Source organism: Carlito syrichta, unplaced genomic scaffold, assembly GCF_000164805.1.
Source record: "Carlito syrichta isolate Samal-C Ts95f unplaced genomic scaffold, Tarsius_syrichta-2.0.1 Scaffold153564, whole genome shotgun sequence".
Classification (NCBI taxonomy): Eukaryota; Metazoa; Chordata; class Mammalia; order Primates; family Tarsiidae; genus Carlito; species Carlito syrichta.
Window position 1 is genome coordinate 33,176 of NW_007097660.1, and position 7,952 is coordinate 41,127.

Sequence of the window (7,952 nt, forward strand, 5' to 3'; positions counted from 1 at the left end):
CGCCCATATCTCCTGCAGGTCTTGGGAGGGCCGTGAAGTCCCATAAGCCAGGTGAGCCCTGCCCTGGCCCAGCCTGTCTATCCATGTACCCCTCAAGCCATCGGCATCCCTCACTCATGCCACCCTCTCTCCCCACTCTCTCCAGGATATGGCAAGGGGCTGGGAACTGGGGCCTTCCCTGGGGCAGGAGCCCAGCCAGGTGAGAACCCTTGGGCGGGAGCCCAGGTCTCTTAAAGGGGAGGGGGGGGTGGTGAGGGGAAGGGATGAGGCAGAGACCTGGAGGGTGGGGTGTGGGGAGACAAGTGGGATCTCCCATGGTCCTGGATGGGGGAGGGGGAGCCCCCACACCCCTTCCCGGTCCCTAGTCCCCTCCTCCCACCCCTAGGATATGGAAATGGAAATGGAAATGGACTGGGAGTCTGGCCAGGTGAGGGCAGCTGCGCCTAGGTCCTGAGGAATGGGAAGCAGAGAAGGGGTGGGAGGGGCAGGGACCAGGAGGACAGAGGGCTGGGAGCTGAGGTCGGGAGGGTGCCGGTGGAGTCATTGTCAGCCTCTTCGTCTGTCCCCAGGCCTAGGAGCAGGCCTGAGGCCAGGTGAGGGAGCCCTGCGTCCGGCCCCGCAGGCCTCCTCTGTCCCCACCCCATGGGCTGGTGTTCTGAGCTGGGCCTACGTGAGGAGAGGGGGCGTGATCCCTGCCTCACGAGCTAGGGAGTGTGCAGGGAACCAAGGACCATGGGAAGAAGAGGTGGGGGGAGACCAAGCGGTCCCATTCCTGGCCTAGACCCCCCCAACTGCATCACCCTCCCCCTCCTCTTCTTTCACAGCCCTCATAGCTCACAACGGCTTTGGACCAGGTAGGGCTGGGCCGGGGACCTGGGGGGCCCAGAGCTAAGCCGGGTCCCTCACCTGTTCCCCATCTCTCCATCAGGCTATGGAGGGGGCCTGAAGCCCCTGAAGCCAGGTGAGCCCTGCCCCGGCCTGTCTCCCTCCGCCTCCCCCAAGCCTGAGCTCCCTCCCTCACTCCCACCCCACCTCCATCTGCCCCCAGGATTCGGAATCAGGATCGGGCTTGGAGCCCAGCCAGGTGAGTGGTGGTGTCTGGGTTGCTCTTCCTCTCTCAGAGGCCCGCAGGGAAGGTGGGGACCAGAATGAGGGGGAAGGGGGTCTCTGGAATCCCTGCTTTCTGCCTTGGCCCTGACGGGGGCCACAGGCCCTTTGCCTCGCCCTAGCCAGGGTCTCAAACCCTCCACTCACCCCCCTTCCCCATGGGCCCCCCCCAGGCCAGAATAGCTGCTGAGCAGGTACTGCAGAATTGGGAGATGCCAAGGGTGTGGAGAGGAGGAGAGAGGTGGGTCTCCCACAGACCCTGTTCCCTCGTGGGTGCCCACCCATCTGAGAGAGGGTAGAATCGGCCACTGAATGGCTGTGGCATGAGGCAGGGCAGGTGCCAGGAGTTTAGGGTCCCACACCGGGAGGGAGGTGGACCAGAGTCCAGCCCCTTCGCCTTCCCCCCTGCCACCCACAGGCCCTGCACCTCCCATTGGCCATGGCCCAGATGGGGGAGGCTGTGGGGGGCAGATGAGGGAGGCTAGAGGAGAGGCCCTGTGGTAGGGCGTCACGACCCCTCACTGTCCCCTTCTCTCCAGGCACTGGAGAGGGCATGACGCCTCAGAAGCCGGGTAGACCCCTTTTCTCCACCCCTCCCAGTCTCCCTGCCCCCAGAAACTGCCTACTCCCGCCACGACCACCCTTGCCCCCTCCCAGGCCAACCCTGTCTCCCAGGGCCCAGGACCCAGGACCCAGGAACAACCCAGGAGCTGGGGCCTTCCCAAGGGGAGGAGCCCAGTCAGGGGCAGGGGGTTAGGACCTGAGGAGAGGAGAGAGGGATTGACACCATGAGTCAGGATGGGGTCCTGGGAGGGAGGGGATGGGACCTGCTCATCATCCTCCTCAGTCAGCCCTGCTCTTCCCCCAGGATACCTGCCAGGGAACGGGTTCCCACCAGGTAAGCGGGATGGAGGCTCATGAGCAGACAGGGGCTTCACTCCCAGTGGGGGGCAGCGGGATCTGAGCTGGCCGCTTTGTCCCCCCTCAGGCCTGGGAGTGGGTGTGAAGCTTCAGAAGCCAGGTGAGGGAACCCCCATCTCCACCTGTATCCCTTTTGCCTCTCCTTCCTGCCCCCAGCACTACCTCTCACACCTCTGTTTTTCCCCTCCAGGATATGGCAATGGAAACGGGCTGGGGACCCCACAGGGTGAGGCCTCTGGGACGAGGGGTGGACACCGTGGAGAGGGAGGGACATGTGGAAGGCGGAGGGCTGGGGGACCCCTAGCAGAAGCCCATCCCTGCGGGAGTCCCAGCCTGGCCAGTGTGCCCCTTGGATGCTGGGCCTGTCCCAAAAGCCGCCACAGGCACGGGCATCCTGGGCGGCAGGGCAGAGCCTGGCCTGGACCTCACTCCCTCCCTTCTCCCCCATCCTAGGGCCTTGCCGTCAGGGGGCCGCTCCTCGGCTCCTCCCTGGGCCTCCCACTCCTGGGGTCCCTTCGGATAAAGGGAGTGGCTGGGGCCTGAAATCCCAGCCTCCAGCCACAGTGCAGAACGGCAGGTTCCCAGGTTAGTGGAGTGGGGGTACCCAGGGGGGACTGGGAAGCACTGGTCCTAGGAGGGGCTGGGCCCAGCCACCACGTCCTACTCCACCATGTCTGCTGACACCGAGGCTTAGCGAGGGCAGTCCGCTGACCCGAGGCTTATGTCACAGTGGTCAGCTGAGGAGATGCCTGAATTCTGGTTCTGCGACCCCATGTGACCCCCAATATGGCAGTGGCCTCCATCCCTGCCCCATCTTGGCTGTAGCCATCCCAAGTCCTGTGCCGGACTCAACCCCACCCCTGACTTTCTTCGTAGGACCAATATCAGCCATCCAGTGGGGACTGAAACCTCAGAAAGCAGGTGTGAATCTGTCTGCCCCAGACCCAAATCCCAGAGGGACAAACCCTCCACTAGGCCTGTCCCCTGTCCCCACACCAGTCATGGCTCTTCCTCCTTCTCTCCTGTTCAGGCACCCTAAGACCAGGAATTCCCTCCTCAAGTCTACCTTCAGTCTCTCTTGCTGCTCTTTCTTTTTTTGAGTCAGGGTCTCAATCTGCTGCCCAAGCCGGAGTGTCGTGTCATGACCACAGCTCACCACAGCTTCGACCTCCTGGGTTCAGGCGATCCTCCTGCCTTAGTCTTCTGAGCAGCTGGGACTACAGGCACATGCCATTGTGCTTGACTAATATTTTGATTTTTTGTAGAGACAGGGTTTCACTATGTTGTCCAGGCTGGTCTTGAACTCCTGGGCTCAAGCAGTCCTCTTGCCTTGGCCTCCCTAAATGCTGGGATTATAGGCATGAGCCCCCTCACCCAGCCTTCTCTTGCAGCTTTCTAAGCTCATTTCTTCTGGTTCCGTTCCCTGTGGATAGGGAGAGTCCCTTCTTCCCCCTTAGAGTCCATAAGGTCCATACTAGGCCCCCGAGGAGTCAGGGAAGTCTGGCCCGTCCTCACTGACCTCCACACTCCTCACAGGATACCAGCCTCTAAATGGCTATGGACCAGAAGCAGAGCTGGGTGAGAAGACCCTTCCTGGAGTTCCTTCCCCTCCCCTCCCTGTTCTCCTCTCTCCTCCCCGCCCCCCTTCCTCTTCTCTCTGCCAGCCCAGCTGATGGGAGGTGGGAAGTGGGGGCTGTGACCTCCCATCTCTGACCCACAGTGTCCTTTCCCCCAGCCTTTGGTGGTGGCCTCAAGCCACAGAAAGTTGGTGAGTCTTCCTGGGCCCTATGGCGAGCCCCTCTCTGTCTCTTGTGTCTCTGTCTCCTTCCTTACCCACCTAGCACATATTTGCTGTGCACTGGGCGGTGATGGTGGCTGGACCCAGGTGCGATTCTGTCTCAGGTGAGGGTAGAGGGTGAGACTGAAGCCAGGTGGGAAGGAAAGAGCAGGTGAGGAAGTTGCCCTGAAGGAAAGTCAGGGAAGGTTTCCTGGAAGCTGTGACAAGAAGGCTACACAGGAGTTGGCTGAGGGTGGGAGGAGCATACTCCAGACAGATGGAACAGACAGTGCAAGGTCCTCTAGGTCACCTCTGGGACACTCTGAGTCTGTCTGCATCTCCTGTATCTCTATGAGCTCGTGACCTGGCCCTGCCAGAGTTGGCCCTGCCCCTCCTCATCCCTGCCCCACCAGCCCCAGCTCCGCCCCTTGGCTCCTTTCTAATCTCTCTCTGGCAGGTTTTGGTTACAGGAATGGCAATGGCGTTCTGGGAACCAGGGTCTTCCCCGAGGCCCACCCTCAGCCAGGTGCCTGGGGCGCTGGGCAGGGGTGGGGTACTGGGCAAGGGCTGTCCCTGTTGCTGATGTCCTCATCCTTCTTCAGGGTTCCCTGGGGCCACTGGCTTTAGGAATGGTGAGTCCTTTGACCCAGGGGACAAAGTGCAGCCAGGGAGGAGAAGGGACATCCCCAGGTGCTGGGCAGGAATAACTGGAATTTTTGCAGGGTATGGGGCCAGAGTTCTGGCACTCCCCAAAGTGGCTCCTGCCCCTGAAGGACACGGTAAGAGACAAGCATTCAGAAACAGAGAAGTCTGAGGGTCCAGGGGACCAGGCGGGGTGGGGAGGGGCTGTGGTTCGGGAGGACGAGGGCCTCTGATGCCCAGCCCCAGCAGGCAGGGGTGCCCATACCAGCTCTCCTTCTGCAGACCAGGCCGCAGTGCTGCGGGGTTCTCCCTGGCCTGCCCTCCAGTCCTGGGGAGCCAACCTGAAGCTCGGATATGGGGCTGAAGGCGAATACGCAGAGGTTGGGAGCCAGCCAGGTGAGGGGAATGTGGATGAGCAGGTGGGGGCGGGGTACCTTCAGGGAGCTGGACCCTGGGCTCTGTGGGAACAGAGTAGGTGGCACTCGTGGCCCAGGGGATGGAATGAGTGGGAAGGGCCAGGAGGGACAGGGTAGGGCTGCAGAAGAGGCCAGTGGAGCCAGGAACAAGGGAGGTGATGGAAGCCGGAACAGTTTCCCCACATGCCTTCCCACTCCCCAGGGCTCTATGGGCAGCTGAGGCCAGAGCTGGGCCCTGGGCCCTTCGGTGAGTGGGGGTCTCCCTGAGCCTGGCTGAAGTCAGGGTGGACAGGAGAAGTCCTCTGGTGATCCGGGTGCCCCTGTTCTGTCTGTCTGTGCCTTAGGGGGCCCTGAGGTGAAGAGAAGCAGCAACGGCCAACTGGGAGATGGCTACCGAGGTGAGAAGGAGGCACGGTGGCCACGTGCCCCATCCTGAGGGCCAACCCTGTCTCCACTCCAGTTGTACTGGGGGCTGCCTTAGCTCCTGGGAGGGATAGCTGGCTCTCAGCCGCCTGTAGGTGACTGCTGAGTGACTGACCTCAGAGGTCAGGCAAGGGAGAGGACTCAGGTCCCCAGGAGGCCAGGACCTCACCAGGAGACCTCACCAGGGCCCTGTCTCACCCTAGTCCCTGTTCTGCCTCTTCCCAGGCCACTGCCCTCTTGGAAAATGCTGAGCACTGGAGCCTGTCCCCTGCCTGTCCTGGGGGCCTCTGAGTCACAGCCTGCCCCACGGGACAAGGAAGGTGCAAGCCTCGGGCTTGTTTTGCTGCTGCCTAGCCTGGGGTCTCCTCTGGGCTAGACGCATGAATAAAGGCAATATGCTCCCGTTTGCTTCTGTGTTCCGTGCAGGGGGCTGCTGATGGGTGGGGGTGGCATGGGCCTGCAGACACCACCCAGCACCTCACTTATCACTCAACAAACACCAGTGTGCCTATGTGCCAGGGACCATGTTCCAAACGGGAGAGACCCTGTGGGCAAAAGAGACTCAACGCCCACCCTCAGGGAGGGGGCATCACTTGGTTGCCACCTAGCAGGGGACCACATGCAAATTAGGACATATGCATGGAAAACAACACGGCATGATTTGTGTTTTAATGTATAATTGATTTATTAAAGGTATTAAACAAAAATCTTTTCCTTACAGTTGCCTTCCAGCTAGCATCGTGTTGACTAATAATTTGGATATAAAACTCACTTTTGGCCGGGCTTGGTGGCTCAGCCTGTAATCCCAGCATTCTGGGAGGCTGGGGTGAGTGGATTGCCTGAGTTCGCGGGTTCAAGACCCACCCAGGCAACGTGGCGAGACCTCGTCTCTACAATAAATAAAAAATTAGCCAGGCGTGGTAGCGCGCGCCTGTAGTTCTGGCTACTTGGAAGGCTGAGGTGGAAGGATCGCCAGAGCCCAGTAGGTTGAGGCTGCGGTGGCCAGGAGCGTGCCACTGCACTCCAGTCTGGGCGACAGAGTGAGACTCCAACTCAAACAAAACAAAACAAAACTCACTTTCATGTTCTTTTATGAACGCTCAGTTGGATTATAAATTTCACAGCTCAGCCAGGCACGGTGGCTCACGCCTGCAATTCCAGCACTTTGGGAGGCAGAGGCAAAAGTATTGCTTGAGCCCAGGGGTTCAAGACCAGCCTGGGCAACTTGGTAAGACCTTGTCTCTATGATACATCAAAAAATTAGGGCAGGGCTTGGTGGCTCAGCCTGTAATCCTGCGCCTTGGGAGCCTGAGGTGAGTGGACTGCCTGAGCCCGTGGGTTCGAGACCTGCCCGGGCAACTTGGTGAGACCTCATCTCTACAATAAATAAAAAATTAGCCGGGCGTGATAGCGCGCGCCTGTAATTCCGGTTACTCGGAAGGCTGAGGCGGAAGGATCGCCGGAGCCCAGCAGGTTGAGGCTGCGGTGGCTGAGAGTGGCCACTGCACTCCAGTCTGGGCGACAAAGTGAGACTCCAACTCAAAAAAAAAAAAAAATTAGCCAGCCATGGTGGTGTGTGCCTGTAGTCTCAGCTACTTGGAAGGCTGAGGCAGAAGGATTGCCTGAGCCAAGCAGGTCGAGGCTGTGGTGGCCATGAGTGTGCCACTGCATTCCAGCCTGGGCAACAGAGTGAGGTTCCGACTCAAAAAAAAAAAAGAAAGAAAAAATTAATAAATATCACAACTCAGCTGCTCCCTAAATATCCAGCATGCTTTACAAACCTGATTACCTAAATTCCCTTAGACATCTCAGATGACAATTGCAAACACAATTGACTTGATTATCTTAAGGAAGCAGGGACACAAATCCAACAACCAGCATCTTCCCAAGCACTTAAGGGACTCTTGGAAATGAATAAACCAGACACTTAATATCTTGGATTACTGAACCCTTTCTTCAAAAGCCAGTAATGGCCGGGAATGGAGGCTCATGCCTGAAATTCCCACACTTTGGATTGGTTGAGCCCAGGAGGTTGAGGCTGTGGTGAGCCATAATTGTGTCACTGCACTCCAGCCTGGGCAACAGAGTGAGACCCCAACTTAAAAAAAAGGAAAAAAAAGCCAGTTACTACTCTCGTATCTGTCAGTGCTACTGGCCAGGTTAATTTCTTCATCTCATGATTACAGATTTACTCACACACGATATGCAGAAGCAAATTGCTCTCCCAGGCAGGGTCCAGAATAGAAGTTGTACAACGGGGAACTGACCCACCGTTCTGGACTTTGACTCAGAGCCTGGCCTGTCCCAGGATCAGTCTCTCTGAACCACTTCTACCTTTTGAGCTGAGCCCTTCCAAACTCATACCTTTTCTTGCAACCTGGTGAAGTTTTTTTGTCTTGTTTTGTTTTTGTTTTTTTTCAGTCAGAGTCTCATTCTGTCACCCAGGCTGGAGGGCAGAGCAGTGGCATGTTCACAGCCTTGACCTGCTGGGCTCATGTGATCCTTCTGCCTCAACCTTCCAAGTAGCTGGAACTACAGGCACGCGCCACCACCCGGTTAATTTTTTGATTTATTGTAGAGACAAGGTCTTTTTTTTTGAGTTGGAGTCTCACTCTGTCACTCAGACTGGAGTGCAGTGGCCGCTCCTGGCCACTGCAGCCTTGACC

The 7,952-nt window shown here is 58.5% G+C and overlaps 1 long non-coding RNA gene across 1 annotated transcript; it reads left to right on the top strand.

Annotated features, from left to right (window-relative positions):
- The first annotated feature begins 5,084 nt into the window (after positions 1-5,084).
- Positions 5,085-5,778, top strand: LOC110594870. The gene is made up of 3 exons (XR_002481500.1): positions 5,085-5,110; positions 5,208-5,261; positions 5,512-5,778. It is a non-coding gene; the product is annotated as an uncharacterized LOC110594870 (long non-coding RNA).
- The last annotated feature ends 2,174 nt before the right edge of the window (positions 5,779-7,952 follow it).